At 38.2% G+C, this 19,707-nt stretch overlaps 1 long non-coding RNA gene across 1 annotated transcript in view; it reads right to left on the bottom strand.

Moving 5' to 3' along the window:
• The window catches only part of LOC128627139 (uncharacterized), a 117,870-nt gene that overhangs the window by 20,022 nt on the left and 78,141 nt on the right, over positions 1-19,707 (bottom strand). Inside the window, exon 2 of the long non-coding RNA XR_008391251.1 lies at positions 4,773-4,921. This is a non-coding gene — a long non-coding RNA (uncharacterized LOC128627139). The remainder of the gene's footprint in view (positions 1-4,772; positions 4,922-19,707) is intronic.

Genomic DNA, 19,707 nt, shown 5'->3' with positions numbered 1-19,707 from the left:
CAAAATAGCAGAGCCCTGGCTGCTGTGTCTCAGTGGATTAAGCACCAGCCTGTGAACCAAAGGGTCACCAGATCAATTTCCAGTCAGGGCACATGCTTGGATTATGGGCAGGTCCCCGGTGGGAAGCACAAGAGAGGCAACCACACACTGATGTTTCTCTCCCTGTCTTTCTCCCTCCCTTCCCCTCTATCTAAAAATAAATAAATAAAATCTTCTAAAAAAAAAACAAAACAGAAACCATCTCTCTGACGTCCAACACATCTTCCATTATTTGATGTGTCTTTCATAACAGATCTTATAAACTTAAATTTGAAAGACACAGTGAGGTAACACCACACACCTACTAGAATGGCTCAGATTAAAAATATGTAAGACAATATCAAATGCTGATGAGGGTGCCAAGTAGCTCGAACACTTACATGTTGCTGGTGCTAATTCTACTTTGGAAAAAGATTTGGCAGTTTCTTATAAAGTTAAACTTATAAGTAGGTATTTACCTTAGAGACATGAAAACCTATGTCCACACAAAAACCTGCATATGAATGTTGACAGCAACTTTATTCTAAATGCTAAAAGCTAAAAACAACCCCAAATGTCCATCAACTGATAAATAAATAAGTTATGTTATATCCACCTAGCAATAAAAAAGGAAGAACTACCAATACATGCAACAACATGGGTGAGTCGCTGGAACATTCTGCTAAGAGAAAAAAGTCAGATTCAAGAAATTACATAGTAAATGATTCAGTTGATGTGATATTATGGGAAAGAACAAAAGTAGAAAAAAATATGAGCTCCGTGGTTGCTGGTAGTTGGAGGTGAGGAGGAGAATCTACTAAATGGTCATGAGGGATTATCCTATATCTTGATTTGGGTGGTAGTTATATGAGTGTATAAACTTGTCAAAATTCTTCAAACTTTACATCTAAAAAAGAACGTTGCTGTGAGTAAATTATACCTCAATAAACAACAACAAAATTAACTTGTATGTCTAAAACAGAAAAAAAACCTATAGAATTGGAGGAGGAATTATCTTGAATTCTCATTTGAACATCAGTTCGACCACATCCAGCTCTGAAGCCTTTTGACCCTTAGCCTTTGGTCGGCCATAACATGTATCCTGTGAATCCCATCCAACAGTACACTTGAATGTTTACTGGCCACTTGTAGCCAAGTTTGAGAGAATGAATCCCTGTTGATGACAGCGTCCACCGTATGCAATGAACAAACTTCTGTCCAATGCAGCTAGAGAGGTCCTGGGTATGTATCATCTTTGAAGGGATTGAAGATATACTCACTTAAGTCATTTTCTCTGTTTTATGATTTAGATGAGGAACTTTAATTGAACATATAGTTTATACAGATTAAACTGGGGAGAAAGAGACCACTAGGGGATATTAACATAGTAGTAGCCAAACAAGTTGTATACTTCAGTACAGATTTTCATGAGGTAGTTCTGAACACTGCAGAGGAAATGTATGAAAAAAAATTTTCTACTACTTTTTCTCCACACCACATTTTCACCTTCTTAGAAAACTGACACAGACAAGTCTCAAACGAGAAGCCAAAACCAATGACCCAGAGCAGCCAGTGTTCCCCTTTGAAAACAGGTTTCTTATATGTCTTATTTTGTTAGTCCTGGTGTTGGGATGCAAAATTTCTGAGGTAAAATTCCATAGTAGACTAGACAGTGTTTCTTGTATAAACAGTTAATCTGTCAATAAACTGCTATTCAGTGGGGCAGAAAATAAATCAGCAGGTCTTAAGAAACAACAAAGGAGTAACCCTTAAACTAATTTTCTACAGTGATATCCAAGGCATGTGAGGCAACATCTGGCACTAAGTTTACAACCTAAGTGCTTATCAAGTGACAGGGAGGGGAAATGTTAACTTTAAAATCCATGTAGCATGGAAATTATAAAGCACAATCGTAATTAGGCAAATTTCCTATTAAAACACATGCTATGAATGTACGTATGAACTACTGGTTACAAATATTAGTTTGTATCAGTGTCTTCCACCCATGCTTCTGGAGATAATGCTGTTAAGGAATGTGCACCCTCCCATGAAGCGGTCATCCATGTGTGTTGGAGCGGGGGCGGGGCCAGCCAGCCGGAGCCTGGGGGCGGGGCGTGCGGGCGTGAGTACAACTTTATCAAAGAGGAGGACACTTCCATGTTTCCTGACACTATGATTTACCCTCCCAACATTTCAAGTAGCTACTGGAAGCCACAGCTAACCACTTTAAAGTGATTTTACTAGAATATTTCCGTCTTTTTATACTGCCTTCCTTTTTGGTACCTTGTTGGTTTTTGATCCCAGATACTGAATCAATAAACAAATTACTAGGCCTCTTTATAAACACAGAATTCCTTTGCTCTGCCTTTAACTTTTCACATTCCAATGCAAGCACCTAGCTTAGGGTCTCATGAGCTTTTCATTTTTCATAAGTTTCCCTGATTGAAATTGTAGCTAATACCTGGAGCCCTTAACCAAATAGATGGCATTATAACTGTTATTTGTTTTAATTTAAATTTTAAAAGTCCTACAGTTCACTCGCAGATTAAAGTCTTTCATTCAACCCTTAGCGGTTCCCGGAAGTCTGCGTTTGTCAGGTGCACTTAGGCCCTGTTCTCAGGTGCTGGAAAATGATAGCAGTCGCCCCAAATTACAGAACTAATAATAATAGCTCAATGTGACCACGCGCCAGGCCCTGGCCGAAGCACTTTACTTGTACTAACTTGTCTGGATATCACGACAACCCAGAGAAGTAGGTTCAATTACTTTAATGGTGAGAAACAAAGTCACACGTCCTTCCTGTATCTACAACCCTGTCTCTTCCATCTACCTGACTAATCACACGTATCCCATATTAGACGGTAAGAGACAAAGACCACCAATTTTAAACGAAGGTGGATTCATTGGATTGCCTGGGAAGGAAAGTCTGCACTACTCAAGTACAAGCAGATCTCGCCAAGCAGCACTTGAAAGGGCTAAGGTCAGGACCAACAGAAGAGGAAAGCAATATTCTGAGTCCAGACCCCTGCATCGTGGATGGTTTTCATCCTGTCTTTGCAAGTGTCCTAACTTGCGGGTTTCACATCACTGACACAGAGTAGCTTGGTTTCCAAAAAGACTGGGATGAGTTCTGAACGATGCCCAGTGGGCCTAGGGTCATCCAGCAAACCTGCTGGATACACATGCTATAAGTGTAGCAGGATTTCTACTTCACACCCAGCAGGTACCACATGGCGACACCACATCTGTATACTGTGGAGGGAATATATAGAGTCTGGTTGGAGTAAAATGGAAGAGAATCCGATGCTTCGTCCATTCTTTGTTCCATGAGAGCATGAACACATTCACTGCAGAAAGGACCACTGTGAGGACCACACTCACAGGAGAGGAGCTCCAATAATTTCTACTGTGCTCACAAACTTTGTACTTCGAAACTATTCCATACACAGTGCTTATGTGGGAGACATAGTAAACTGAAAAGAAACATTTCCTTGTGTCTATTAGAATTCTGTAAACTTGAAAGCCAGGCATGGCCACACTGCTACTCAAGAAAAGAGAAAGCAGAATAAAAGAAAACAAACAAGACAGTTATTTTGGACAACCAAACCCTAGTCCATTGGTGGCTCTTCTGCTACCAGCAAAAGACACCTTTCTAATTCCCAATGTTTTAGGTTATCTTGCCGCTTAGTCAAGAGCAGGACATGGAGACAGTGTAAGGAATGCACCCCCTGCTGAGGCAGCTGCTGCGCGGTGCCATCCCCAGAACCACCTTTTACAGGAGACACCTCGGTTGGAGGAGGAAAATGCAGGCATTGCTGCTTCAGCCCTCTCTCAGCTGCAGCAGCAAAGCCCTGACGCAAAGGTGCAAGGACGTCTATTTAGATGTGGAGAAAAATATTACTTAGACTAGAAATAAGAAGTTGTCAATTAGGTAGCCTCCTTCTCTAACTCCCAATTTTTTTCCCTTAGATTTTCTTTTGTATAGAACAATTGCCCCCGTAAATTTTCCCCTTTAAAAAACTATTGTTATTGGAAAGAACAAGTCCCAAGCACCATAGTAACTTCCTGCTCTGAGCTTTCCAATTTTGAACCTTTGTCAAATGCCACATTTCAGTGAGTAAAAATCTATTTAAAAAGAAAGTTGGTTAAATATGTAAAAAGGCACTAATTTCCAACCTGTGCATTATACTTTCTAAGAGAATGTAAGTAACTGTTCACTCTCCTCTAGTCCTATGAATTGTGTGACTTTGGAACTGACAATAGAAAATATAAAAATAATTCAAAATAACACAATACCCAATTATCAAACACTACCTAATATAGAAAAATGTTGTCATTTAGGGACTAAGGGATTGGTCAAAAAGCCATTATGAGATCTGACATTGGGCCATCCTCCCAGGGTTCCTGCCTCCCAAAACAGTAAGTCCATAGTATAAAGTGGAGACCTGATAGCCCAGACACCCTCCCTCAAAACCCACAGAGCCGCAGAGCTGAGCAGACATCAGACAGAGAGATGTGATTCAAGCAGCATTTAAGAGTGAAGAATTTTGCCCAAATATCTCTGATTAGTTTTTCTCACAAGATTCTTGGTTCACCCTGTTACTATGCACTCTCAGTCATTTAATGAATGTAGATTCACTCTTCCAGTAGCTTTACCGGAGGCGCAAATAGTGAAGCCCTGGCCTCTGTACTTTGAGAATTTATCCTCTAGGTACAAAAGAATGCTTTGTTAAAAAATAATTTGCAGATCTTACTGATGTGGCTCAGTGGGTTGGGCATCATCCGAAGAAGCCAAAGGTCACCAGTTTGATTCCAGGTCAGGGTACATGTCCAGGTTGCCAGGTCCCTGGTTGGGGGGCGTGCTCACACATAAATACTTCTCTTTCTCCCTCTCTCTCTCTCTCTAAAAGTAAATAAACAAAATATTTACAAATTAATTTGCAAAGAATTATTATACAAAGCAGCATAACAACAACCATTAAGTAATTCCTTAAAATTAAATGCATAACAGCTGAAGATTTACATTAAAAAGTAATCATACTGGGACAGAATTAATCAGAAAAGACCTACTAAAGGGAGGCAGCTTTATGATACATTTTAAGGAAACTTACAGACATGAATTTTTAGTGAGAAGAGTGGAAGTTATCAGCAAAGGCAAAGATATTATATAGTTTTTACTGGGAAAACTGTGGTATGGGGAAATTAAAGAGGACAATAAAACAAAAAAAACGTAGCAAATTCTATAGAAGGAAATGTTGTGATGAAGAACATGCAATCCAATTAGTTTCATATGCTGAGTAGTTTTACATTTGAAACATTATAGCTCCTCATAAACACAAAACACTATTTTTAAAATTTGTGTAAAACTTCAGATATTTTATAGCATTTATTTTCCCTCTACTTATAAGAATAGCCCATATTCATGGTAAAAAATTTGAAAAATATAATAAAGCCGGTATAGCTCAGAAGTTTAAAATGCTCCATAATACCACTAGTTAGACTTCACCACTATTAATATTTATAGCCTTTAAATGATTTTATTCTTCTGTGTATTAATCATGTGTATACCTTATTTTATATAAAACTGGACATCTTACAGCACATAGAACATAAAGTTTTATATATTTTTCCACTGTTATTATTATTATTTTAGAGAGAGGGGTAGGGAGGGAGAAAGAGAGAAACATCGATTGGTTGCCTCTCAAACGTGTCCCAATGGGGACCAAACCCACAACCCGGGCATGTGCCCTGACTAGGAATCGAACCTGAAAGCTTTCACTTCGTGGAACAATACCCAATGGAATCATAGCCACCATGGATTCTCCTCTTTTAGTGTTTTAAAACTAACATCTGTTTTATGTAACATTACTGAACTTTTTTGTTGTTCTGATTTCATTAATGCTTTTTCTCCCCCATTTCCCAGTTTGTTTGGCAAAAGTAGCAGCAATTACAAGTAAAAGCCCCAGTTACGCCGTCTGGAAGAAATAATCCACAGTTGAATGAATCTCTTAGTTTGATATCAGTATATTTTGGTTTCTTAGATTAAAATATTCAGAGACTACATTAGAAGAGGTTTGATTCATTCTGTGAAGCCGTAAGGGACTAATTTCTTATTATTTATTTCAAATTTCTTCTAGACTTTTAGAGCATTTCTGTTTCACTTTGGGAACTAGATATGTTGACGTCAAGTAAATGAGGAAATGCTTTTCTTCGCCACTGTCAATGTTATTATCAAATCTCATTTATGAAAGAACTAGGTCACATCAAGGCAATAAAGTTCTCAGTGCGCTCACTGATTCAAAATGTTGTACTGCACTACTTTTCTATTGCCCCCTAAATAGTGTGACACAGACCAAAACCCAGCACGTCCCCTTCCAAAGTTAGCTTCTCCTACTCACACACTAAATGAAGAGTTTGTTTTTCCTATGTCTCCATGGGGGGAGGGAGGATACAATTCAAAAGAAAGATACAAAAATCTCTGTTACATTAAATGTAGTTATTCAAGATTTTGATTCTTTTTCTTTTGGAAATAAAAAGTTATTGTCAGTGTGCATTTAGTTTTATATTGTAAATTTCTATCTATAGTTTGTTGGCTTCAGTATTCACCATAGTAAGACATAGGGAAGTATATTTTTAAAAGATATTTTATTTGTTATACTATTACAGTTACCCCAATTTTTACCTCTTAGCCTGCCTCCACCCAGTACCTCCCATTTCCTCCAGCAGTCCTCCCCCTTAGTTTATGTGCATGCGTCATGCATATAAGTTCTTTGGCTACTCCATTTCCTATACTGTTCTTAACATCCCCCTGCCTATTTTGTACCTACTAATTTGTACTTCTCAGTCCCTGCACCTTTTCCCCTGCTACCCCTTCCCAACTGATAACCCTCCAAATGATCTCCATATCTATGATTCTATTCCTGTTCTGCTTATCGCTGACTTTGTTTTTCAGATTTAATTTTTGAAAGTTATGGATCAACAATTATTTATTTTATTTATTGCCATTTTAACATTTATAATTTTGATCTTCTTTTTCTTAAATAAGTCCCTCCAACATTTCATTTAATAAGAGCTTGGTGATGATGAACTCCTTCAGCTTTACCTTGCTTAGGAAGCACTTTATCTGTTCTTCATTCTAAATGATAGTTTTGCCAGAGAAAGTAATCTTGGTTGTAGGTGCTTGCTTTTCGTCACTTTGTATAGTTCTTGCCTGCAAAGTTTCTTTTGAGAAATCAGCTGATCATCTTATGGGAACTCCTTTGTAGGTAACTCTGCTTTTGTAGGTAACTCTGCCTTTGTAGGTAACTCTTGCTGCTTTTAAGATTCTCCTTTTATTTTTAACCTTTGGCATTTTAATTACAATGTGTCTTGGTGTGGTCCTTGTTGGGTCCATCTTGTTTGGGACTTGCTGTGCTTCCTGTACTTGTATGTCTATTTCTTTCACCAAATTGGGAAAGTTTTCTTTCATTATTTTTTCAAATAAGTTTTCAATTTCTTGTTCTTTCTCTTCTCCTTCTAGCACCCTTACAATTTGAATGTTGGTATGTTTGAAGATGTCCCAAAGGCTCCTTAACCTATCCTAATTTGGGGGGATTATTTTTTCTTCTTGCTGTTCTGATTAAATGTTTTTTCTTCCTTATGTTCCAAAATATTGATTTGATTCTTGGCTTCATCTACTTCACTGATGGTTCCCTGTAGATTATTCTTTATTTCACTTAGTGTAACCTTAATTTATGCCTGGATCTTTTTTATGCTGTTGAAGTACCCTATGAGTTCCTTGAGCATCTTCATAATCAGTGTATTGAACTCTGTACGTGATAGATTGCTTACCTTCATTTTGTTTAGTTCTTTTTCTGGACTTGTGTTGGGCTCTTTCCTTTGGGCCACGTTTCTTTGTCTCCTCATTTTGGCTGCCTTTCTGTGTGGGTACTAGGCAGAGCAGCTTAGTAGTGTGGCCCATCTTGATGAATGTGGCTTCCTTAATTTCTTGATTGTCAGACTTCCATACAGCTTGATTTTCTGATGATTTGGGGTCAAATTTGTTTTGTAGTCCAGCTGTTTTTTGCTGTGGTTGTTAGAGAGAGCAAGCCGTGTTTACCTGTGCCTTCATCTTGACTGGAAGTCAGGAAGTATCTTTTCACTTTGCAGTGAGTGGTCCACAAATAGAGAGACTTAACACTGGCGAATATTTTCCTATTAAATGATGAAGCTTTCCCCTGGCACTGCTCTTGTGCCCAGAAGCCTTGGCGAGATGTCACAAGCAGACAAATGTTTTATGACATGATCTCCTTCTATTTCTGAAAACTTAGAAATGCTAAGGAGATAGAGGATTTCAATGCAGAATGAAAATAACTCCAGGAGGGAATGCATTTATGCTGGCCAGTACATAAAACTGTGTACCCCTTTCTACTGTGTAGAATATGATGACCCTTCTAAAGCCTGGTGGAATATTCAATGAAGAGCTGGCATTCCTGGCTGATGACTTAGTTTTATTAAATGAAAAAAATGTGTAGAACATATTCCTTAGGTTTAGCCATGTGCAAAAATATTATGAGATATAATATTTTCAGAATTCAACAAAAACACTTGCACATTATTCCATTAGATACTGCAAAGGTAATTTTTCAAAGACTGGCAATTTTATTTTATGCATAGCAACATGTGTTCCTTCTCCACCAATAAGGAAGAACGAGTCAGATTTTTTCAACTTTATGGGCATTACTGTGGGAACTAATTCAGCTGGACCAACTGCTGGACAAACAAAAGTAGTCACTTAAAATGTCAGTGCAATAGAGTTCATGGAATTCCAGGGAAAAAACTTCTAAAATAACTTCTGAGGTAAACTATGCTGAGGAAGCATATGCCAAATTTAAAAACAGAAACAAAAGTCTAGTTTCTTCTCCATGCTTTCTTCCATATGTCTTTTCAAATTACTGAATGAGTGTACCTAGGAGTTAGAGAGAGAAATGAAAAACAAAACAACACAGAAAAACAGCAGGAAAAGACTTAACCCAAGACAATGAACAGATATAGAGCAAGAATATCCCAATTAAAAAAAAAAACAAAAAAACCTGTAGCTAGTTGAACATTTTACAGAGCAATATATTATGAAGCCAAATCACCATGAGTTGACTTAGTAAACTGAGTATTTTTAATAGAATACTTTATGGATAGGAAGAATTAACAATATTAACATGTCCATACTACCCAAAGCAATCTATAGCTTCAACACAATTCCTATCAAGATTCCAATGACATATTTCGCAGAACTAGGACAAATATTTCACATAGTTATATGGAACCACAAAAGGCCCTGCATAGCAGCAGTGATCTTGAGGAAAAATAAAGTTGAAACTATACTATAAAAAGTATAGATAAAGTATTCAACTACATTAAAGGCCACAGTAATCAAAACAGCATGGCACTGGCATAAAAACAGATACACAGATTATTGGAACAGAATAGAGAGCCCAGAAATAAACCCACAACTTTATAGTCAACTAGTATTTGGCAGAGGAAGCAAGCACATACAATGGGCTAAAGATAGTTTATTCAATAAGTGGTGTTGGCCTTGGCTGGTGTGGCTTAATAGATTGAGCACTGGCCTGTGAACCGAAAGGTCGCTGGTTCAATTCCCAATCAGGGTACATGCCTGGGTTGTGGGTCAGGTGAAAAAGAAGCAACCACACATTGATGTTTCTTTTCCTCTCTTTCTCCCTCCCTCCCCTTTTGTATAAAAATGAATAAATAAAATATTTAAAAAAATAAATGGTGTTAGGAAAATTGGATAGATGTGTACAGAATAATGAAACTAGACCACTTTCTTATATCACATGCAAGAATAAATTCAAAATGGGTTAAAGACTTAAATGTTATACCTGAAACCATAAAAACTGTAAAAGAAAACATGGGCAGCAAAATCTCAGACATTACTCATAGCAATATTTTATTGGATATATCTCCCCAGACAAGGGAAACAAAAGAAAAATGAACAAATGAGACTACATCAAACTCAAAACTTTCTCCACAGCAAAGAAAAACATCAACAAAGTAAAAACACAACCCACAGAATGGGAGAACATATTTGCTGATACATCTGATAAGGGGTTAATATCCAAAATTTACAAAGAACTTACAAAACTTAACACCCCCCCCCAAAAAAAAAACACCTCAACCCAATTTAAAGAATGGGCAAAAGACCTGAATAAACACTTGTCCAAAGACAACATACAGATGGCCAATGGACATAGGAAAAGATGCTCAATGTCACTAGTCATCATAAAAAGGTAAAACCAAATTAAAAACACAATGAGACATAGTCTCACACCTGTCAGAATGACTATCATCAAATGACAAGTGCTGGTGAGGATGTAGAGAAAGGAGACCCTTTTGCACTGTTGGTGGGAATGCAGACTGGTACAGCCACTGGAAAACAGTATGGAGACACCTCAAAAAGTTAGAAATGAACTTGGTTTTTGACCCAGCTATTCACTTCCAGGAATATTTGGAAGGAATCCAAATTTGGAAGAACATAAGCACCCTATGTTCATTGCAGCATTATCTACAATTGCTAAGATATGGCAGCAGCCCAAGTGTCCATCAGTAGGTGAGTGGGTAAAACAACTGTGGGACATTTACACAGTGGGATACTACCTGGCCACTGTGACAGCGTGGATGGGCCTGGAGAACATTATGCTAAGCGAAATAAGCCAGTCAGACAAAGGAAAATACCAAATGATTTCATTCATATGTGGAACATAATGTACTAAACTAAATAATCGAAATAGAGAAGTAGAGATTCATACATAGACAGGATGATGCTAGGGGGGCGGGGTTATGGGGCTGGGGGGACTGGTCAAAAAGGAAAAAGGACTCATGGACATGGACTACAGTGTGGTGACTGCTGGTGGGAGGGGCTATAAGGGCACTAAATAATGAAAAAATACAATAAAATTTAAAAATTAAAAAAGATAAAAAGGGAATAAAAAAGAATCATATAAAAAACATGACATTTACTTAAACTGCAAATAAGTATATGATAATGAGGTCTGAGCTTAAGAAACACATGTATTCTAAATACTATTTAGCACAGCCAAATTAAGTGTTCCGGTGCTCTCTGGCAGGAAAGAACCCCTGACAAGTCATGAATTCATAGCCCGAGGGAATCTAGAAATCTGGGTCTGCCCACTTTGGGGAAATAGGAATCCAGGGTCTAAATATTTAAGAACTAAGGACCGCAGATTCTCTCTCATCCCACAGTCACCTTCCCACAGAGGTGCCTGGTTGCATCCATCCTAGAGGCATCGTTTGTATGGTATTCCACATAAATGGTTGCCACTGGAACTGTGGGACATAACAGAGATATCTCCCAGCCCCCCAAAAATGTCAGGGAGTGTTTGACCCCCACCCCAGGCACACACCAGTCTTTCATTTAAGCACATATTCAACAACTATTTGTGCGGAACTCTATCAGTTGAGACTCTTTCAGTTTAAGATATCTGTAAACCCAACTCAAACTGGCATAGTCTAAAGAAAGAATTTGTTGTTTAGTGTAACTGAAGGGGCACAGTCGCTTTTACATGAATAGCTGGTGTGTCTTTCTCTGTTCATTGGTTCTACCTCCTCTGTGTTGATTATTCTCTAACAGTGCTTTGTAAATTGTTTAGTTCTATACAAAGTAAAGACAAAATTCTCCCAGTTAATAATGATTATTTTCTCCTGCCATTATTAATTCCAAACTCAGCAAAACCACCTGTGAGAACATTAACCTATTGTTCAGTAAGTGAGTAAGTACTTTGTGGAAGGAAAATGACCACACCCTTATATGAAACAGAGGCAATTCAGTCTGAATCAGGATTGCTGGGGTGGACCTTGAGCATCTGCACTTTTAACAGCTTTCTAGCTACTACTTATGTGTAAGATCCACTGGCAGGCACCAAGTGGCACGCACATTCAATGTGTAGCGCTGAAACTAGTTTGCCTAAATCGGTGAAGCATTTAAAGAAACTTAGTAGCCCTAGTAGCCCTGGCTGGCGTAGCTCAGTGGACTGAGTGCAGCTTACAAACCAAGGGGGCACGTGCCTGGGTTGCAGGCCAGGTCCCCAGTGGGGGCCACATGAGAGGCAACCACACATTGATGTTTCTTTCCCTCTCTTTCTCCCTCTCTTCCTTCTCTCTAAAAATAAATAAATAAAATCTTTTTTTAAAAAAAAGAAACTCAGTAGTTATTGCAGTATTAAAACGTATCTAAATTATACAATTGTCAACCTTTTTATTTTGGGGGTGCTAAGAATGGACATTTCAGGTTTTCCAAAAAATCGAGGACCACCAAGTCTCTAAGCTTTACTTAAATTTTATTCTTGAAGCCTAATCCCACCTTCAGGTAAGTTTTAGTCACATATAATTTTAGGACAAAAGCTGGATGAAACTTGAAGCCCCTGTTTTGATTGTCAGAACTGTGTTGAGATAATATTTTTAAAATGGTAACATGTTTTTTTTCCCAGTGTTTTCTTCTCTTCCCTCTATTCAAACAAACAGGATGCCTAAGAGGAAGGGTGAAACAAGGCAAAATGCAGATATGTCTGAGACTCTTTCTGGGTTTGGTTTTCAAATGCTTAAGAAACAAGCCCCTTCGCTGGTGATAAGAGATTTCAGAAAGTCCTACAAGGAAGACCCTGTGACATGACTCCTGGAGCTAACTGGAGTGGATCTAAGTGGATGAGAATACAGAAAGTCCATAATCTGACATACTACTCCCCTCCAACACTTGGCCCCAAAGCAGCAAAAACTTACTGACCTTCCCACCTCCACCATGACTGGCTGAGAAGTAAGAGAAAGAGATGGGGAAGCTAAGAGAGCCATGTGGACACACACAGGAGAATTTGGGACTGGCTTGCTTCAGCTGACTCAAGCTCTTGGTCATTTGACATTTGCTTTCTTCTGGGGGGAGGGGAATGAACTTGACAAAGATGGGCTGTCATTTGGACAGCCAGGTCCACAAAACTTGAGCCACTCCGTTCCCAAAAGATAATTTGTATATTTAACAAAGGGAGGGGAAAAAAGCTATGGATTGTCCACAAAGCTTTTGTATCTATATATTTCATACGAATTTTATATACTTCTGCATTAGTTATATATTGCTACATCACAAATTATCCCAACATTTAATGGCTTAAATTATGATAATTATTTATTGTCTCATACAGTTTCTGTGGGTCAAGAATTTGAGGGTGGTTTAGCTATGTCATTTGGGCTCAGGCTCTCTCGTGAGTCACAGTGTCACTTGAGACCCTACTCATCTGATGACTTGACTGAGTCTGGAAGATCTCCTTCCAGGATAGCTCACTCCCATGACTAGCAGGTTCGCTTTGGCCTTTGGCAGGAGGCAAATCCTCTCCTCCACAGAGCTGCTTGAAGTTCCACATAACATGGTGGCCGTCTTCCCCCAGAAAAAAGCCAAGGCAGAAGCTACATGTTTTTTATGACCAAGCTTCTGAAATTATAGACTTCATTTCCTCCAAGATTATACTTGTAACACAGGTCAAGCCTGCTCATTGTGGGAAGGAATTGTACAAGGTCGAGAATACCAGCAGTTGAGGCTCATTAGACATCTTCTTGGAGTCTACTACAACTTGCTACTTTGTAATACTTCCACCAGAGAATAGAGGATACTTGCTCCAAATGAGAAAGGAATGTTCTAATTAAATACCGTCCCTATCAATCATCTCAGATATAAAAGAGGAAGGCAGTTTACCCCACTCTCAAAAAGAAGCAGTAAGTAGGTTGTTCTTCGAACTTAACTCTGAATAAACTTCTTTTTGTCTGTTTCTCGAAGACAAAGGCATCAGGTGGATAAGGAAGATTTATCTTTTTTTGCTTAGATCAAAGAAATAAAAAACAAAACCTCATCAGTAAAGCACTGTGAGAAACCAGTGTGGATTATATCTGATTTTTATTCAATTTTACTTTGAATGAAAAAATAAAAGGGATATTATTACAACTCTGATTAATGTAAGTTTCTTAAAATCCTGAGTCTTTTACTCATCGCTTTGTGAAAAGAGCCAACTAACACAGGACCTGGCCAAGAGAATGGAGTTTTTCCTGATTTTTGTCCAAAACTTCCCAGCAGTGACTGGTGTATATCACTGACTACGGGAGAGTCTGCACACTCCCATCCCCGCCCTGGTATTGCATAAGTCTCCAAAACCTGTTCGTAACCCCGGAATGGTGGCTAGAACCCAGCACAAGGAAAGCATGAGCTAAAATTATGATGCAGAAAAACAATGTGAACTCTGCAGTCTGAGATATTGGCTGCAAAATTGCTCAGACCAGATGTGAGAGAAAGGTCTGCTCACTAACCAGGTCACCTAAGAGGGAACCTCACATGATTTTATTTATGATGCATTCCTTATCTATATTGCATAATGTAAACCTTATCATTCTCATCTAGTTGCAACTCCAGAGGGAAAACTTAACTTCAAGACCCTTGAACATTTGTGCTTGTTAGCCAAGGGTCTCTTTACCCGTATTGTTATGCTGGAGACACTGACACAAGTTTCACTGTTCCCAAGCCATACAAATGAAATCAGCCCAGGAATTCTGCCCTGTACTTCAAGTACGGAAATTCACTTGTCCTTACAAAATACTCATATGCTCAAAGCTTTCCCATCTTTTGGAAAATGAAATCGTTCATGCAACAATATGTATTTTTAAGATTATAAAACAATGCGAATTTATTACTTTATGACATTGACTTTGGAGTTTATAGTAATCTAGTTACGAGTATAAAAATTGCTACTTTATCATTTGCTCCTGTGCAGCTGTGTCCCTCTTCAGAAATTTCTGAGATTTTTTTTTTTACAAATTAGAGGGCCAGGGGGCAGCAGCAGGAAATATTTTTAAAGGGTTAGAATCCGGTTCTCAGATGAATTTCCAGTACTGCTGCACCTCACCAGTAGCATGCTGGCCACCATGAGCAAGCAAAAATAATTATGCAAATGTTATTAAACTCTCTGTTCAACAGTACTGTTTACTTCCCAAAAGGGGAGGAAAAAAGTAAAACAGTTCCTTCATCTTGTGCAGATTCCTCCAAAGTATTTGAACACACATAAGGAAAATTTACAGCATTAGTTCAAAGTGCGTCCAAGATTTTCTTGCTCTCGAGGGTCAGATTTACTGTGTAGTTTAAAAGCCAAACCTTTTCCACAAAAGAAAAAGAAGACTGAAATTCCATCTGAAACCCAAAGCAGCTTTTCAAAAAGTGAAAATTTAAAAACATTTGTATATTTATATTTCACTTCATTATCTTCAGTGATTTTTAAAAAAAAATACCAAAGCCAAATTACTACTCAAAAATCCCACGATAAAAAAAAGGTTTTCTGTTTCTAGGACTGCAGAAAATACTGAGATTTCCTTTGTGGAATGACTTTCATCAGTTTCAAAGAGACAACGGATATGACTGCTCTTTAAATACGAATCTCACGAATTTCTCAGTGATTTGAATTTTTAATGTCTTAGAAAGGTGCCACTGCCTATACAAATGTGATTTTATTTCATTAGATGTGTCTGGACTTTCAATAATCTAAAGTAGAAGTAGAGAAAGTTTCAATTTCCTTATTTAAAGTGCTTTTTAAAAAAATTATTCTTATATTCAACAGAGGACTCATGCAAACAATGCTGAGAGTTAAGTAGAAACCCTTAACCCCCAGGAAAGCATCCCAGGGCGTGCCTGCTGGGTTTTCCCAACTACTCCCTTTGTGGGTTTATTTCCTGTCTACCTCACACCTTAGAAACATTCAGGGTCACTTGAATGAGAGATTTTCCTCTTCATAACATGGAGTAGAGATTGAGGGCTTTGACATTGTCATGGAAATGACTCTGTAAATGCTGCTCACAGGCCTATTTCAAGCCAGAGTGAACGGGAACAATGTTTTCTTTTTCTCTTCCAATTAGGAGACTGGAGTGTGGGGAGGGAGCAGGCTGGTCATGAAAGTGGGTGAAACAAAAGGAGTGTGCCTCAGAGAGTTCTTCTCACTGATGCTGGCAAGTTGTACAGCACAGCTTTATTCAGGAGAGATGTTTGTCTCTTCCATCAGGAAGGACAAATGCAGCCTGTTAAGAACTGAAGAAGAAAGATAGAAAAATAAGAAAGAAGAAATGGAATGGATCTTATGACTCGTGAGTTGTAAATGTTATTTCATACTGGCAATTATGACACACAAACAAAAAAAGTCTACTTTTCAAAGCAAGTAATTGTTTGTTAAAGTAATGCTTCAGCAAATATTTAAATGGCTATTTAAATTACTATTTATTTTGATGCTTTTATCATGTAATACTTTATATTCTTCTAACAAACTGCAAAGAAATAAACCTTTTAGTTGTCTTTTGTAAAAATGAAATTAAACAGACTGAAGACAGAGAAGTAACAATTAACCATTGCTTTAAAAACTGCCCTCACGCTGAGAAAATTAAGTCGGATTTCAGGTTCTATGATCTTAATGTCGTCTTAATTTCTAGCCTTCCTGGCAATTTTTAAATATAAAAATGCAATGCAAGGGTCTTCCCAATTCAAACAAAACTTTCCAGAGAAACAAGTTTAGAAAACATTCCTGATCTAAGCTTTGGGGACAATTTAAAGCTAATGATACTGGTCGCTGGTCTAAAACATGGTGTTTTCAAAGTCACGACACAGTCTACATCCTGCCCCTCACTTTAGAGGCTCATTCTTTTATGTTTATATATTTTTTAATTTTTAAGCATATTTTATTGATTGTGCTATTACAGTTGTCCCAATTATTTTCTCCCCTTTATCGTCCTCCTCCTTGCACCCCTCCCACCCTCCAGTATCCCCCCCCCTTAGTTCATGTCCATGGGTAGTACATACAGGTTCTTTGGCTTCTCCATTTCCTATACTGTTCTGAACCTCCTCCTGTCTATTTTGTCCCTACCAGTGATGCTTATTCCCTCTACCTTGCCCCCATTCTCCCTCCCTCTCCTTCCCCACTGATAACCCTCCATGTGATCTCCATTTCTGTTATTCTGTTCCTGTTCTCATTGTTTTTTTAATTTTTAGGCAGGGAGGGGTTGGGAGAAAATACAGACAACTGTAATTGAACAACAATAAAAATAATTTAAATTAAAAAAAATGTTAGAGAAGGGAGGAGATAGAGAAAGAAGGAGAGAGAAACACGAATGTGTGGTTGCCTCTTGAACTCTCCCGCACTGGGGGGACCTGACCTGCAATACAGGCATGTGCCCTGACTGGGAATCAAACTGGCGACACTTTGGTTCGCAGGTGGCACTCAGTCAACCGAGCCACACCAGCCAGGGTGTGGCTCATCCCTTTATAAAACATTTTAGCAATTTTTAAAATATTTGTTCTTTGAGTCCAGGGTCTAGCTGAACGTAGACTTCTCTATAGAAGTTGTCACAGTATCCATTTATTGACCCCTCTTTGACCTTTGGGGAAAAGGTAATGTCTTGGCATTGCTAAACAGGCTTGGGAAATATTTCTACAGGTCAGCTACCTTATGACAACTAGAGACTGCATAAAGAGTATTCAAAGCATCTTAGAATGAGAGATAATGAGCTTTTACTACTAAATGTTACCAGGAGGGGGTTCCGTTTCAAGGAGGCCCAGCTTAATGGAATAGACACCTAAATTAATTTGAATTCCATTACCTCGATTTAGCAGAGCTTCCACCTTAATGCCCAAGGGTAACTCATATTATACGGAAGCAGTCTTCCCAGTTGGAATCTGTGGCACTCTAACTCTTAGGTGAGAGTGCTCTGTTTTTACGTTAAAATAAAGCCTGCAACTGGCTTCTCAGTCTCACTTTGTAATTCCAGCCCAGTAGAAGAATAGAGCCATTTTCTATTGTCTCTATTCAAAGACATGCCTTCAATGCAGAGGCACATTCATAAATGTTTTTAAAGTACGCTTTTAACATTAACCAAGAAATTACATAAAATGAACTGAGTATAACCACTACTGAAGATTAACATTTAATACACAGCACCTATAAGGATAACATGGTTACATCTTTATCAAGACTAAGAACAAAACAAAGCACTGAGTAATCCACAAAAAAAGTTTGCTCCTATTTTTCAGAATGGGAATTAAGGAAAAAAAAATTTTTGCAAAGGTATAGAAAGAGGAATAAGGACAAGGTATAAGGATTCGTAAAACAGTTAAATTCTCAATATTTATGGCATTGGCTTAACTCCCTCTCGATTAAAAAGGGGATGAGTCACTTCCCGATGTTTCATGCCAATATAAGGACTTAGAAAAAAGTGAGAAAATGGTTGTTTTGTTTTTTTTTTAAAGAAGGCTGATCTTATAATGAACAATAATGAGAATTCCTCCTGTCTGAAAGAATCTAATATACTCTCCAGTACCAAAGACCTGGAGCTAAATCCTATACATTAGTGAAGCTTCAAATTAGGGTAAAATCTTAAATTTGTAGTTTATAAAGCTTTTTATGTAATGTTATACCTCTTGGCTATTTTTTTTTTCATGGCATTTATCAATACCTGACATATTTATCCATTGATTTCTTTATCTTTCTCCTCTTGCCAGAATTTAAGCTCCGAAAGAGCAGTCGCTTTTGTCTGCATTGCTCACTTCTGGATCTCCAGCACCCAGGACAGTGCTTGGCGCATGGAAGAAAATACATACGTATTTGTTAAGTGAATAGACAAGGTAAACAGATGAATAAATACTATTTCATTTGAGTCTTGAAATCTCCTGGTTAAAAAAAGCAGGACATTTGTTACAGATGAGAAAACCAAGACTTCAAAGCACCCAATTATTTATGAGACTATTAACAACTGAGGTTAGAGCTATGATTTAAAAGACTTCATTCTTAATTCCAAGTCCCTTCTAGTATTACTTTGCTTATTTGTGCAAAAGCCTAGGGCAGTCAAAGATTTACTGCACTCAGAATCATCAATCCATTTTCATTTTCCACGAAGATCAATGAGCGGAAAAAATGAGTAAGTTTATGTCCTTCCTAAAGGTGTCAACCTGTTGTAGCTTTCTTTTCTGTTGAATCACTTTCCTAAATGAAATTGTCCCGCTAAGGTGTTTGTTGTCTCATCACTCACTCTGTTCGTGATTTTTTTCCTTGGTATTTTCTCTTCTATCCTATGTCATTAGTATGACCGATAGATATCATTTACTGAGCCCTGTGTACCCAACGCCAGTCATGTGTCATCTGTTTACTTACAACCAAGATGCTGCCAGTGTATCAGGCTCCTCTTTCCACTCCATCGTGATGCCCTCAGGTACAACCTGGTTCTATAAAGGCAGCCCTTGGGAGCCCCAGGAAAAAGCCCACCCCCACCACCCTTGACAAGGGAACTCAGTAGAAGCTCAAACTGGTACTGATTAGTTGCAGGGCTGTTGGGGTAGAAGAGTGCTCCATAGGCAACTGGAGGCCAGATTATTAGCACACCAGCATCTATGATGGTTTAAGGGTATCTGAAAATACCCCAGGATTTGACTTAAGGTTTGAATGATAAAGAAGGTAGTGATCCAGCAATAGTTATTCTAGGAGGGCTCAGTGCCTGGTGCTTGTGGATGGATCAACTTTATCTTTCCTTCCTCCTTCATCAGCTACCCAAAAAAAGTTTTGTAAAGAGATTGTGCTTTCTCTTATTTTTACTTCCTGCTCTATCTTCCCCCTTCTC

This window comes from Artibeus jamaicensis, unplaced genomic scaffold, assembly GCF_021234435.1.
Source record: "Artibeus jamaicensis isolate MK-2021 breed Jamaican fruit bat unplaced genomic scaffold, CSHL_Jam_final contig_3214, whole genome shotgun sequence".
Lineage (NCBI taxonomy): Eukaryota > Metazoa > Chordata > Mammalia > Chiroptera > Phyllostomidae > Artibeus > Artibeus jamaicensis.
Note: the sequence above shows the minus strand (reverse complement) of the source record. Positions and strands in the feature narration are given on the sequence as shown.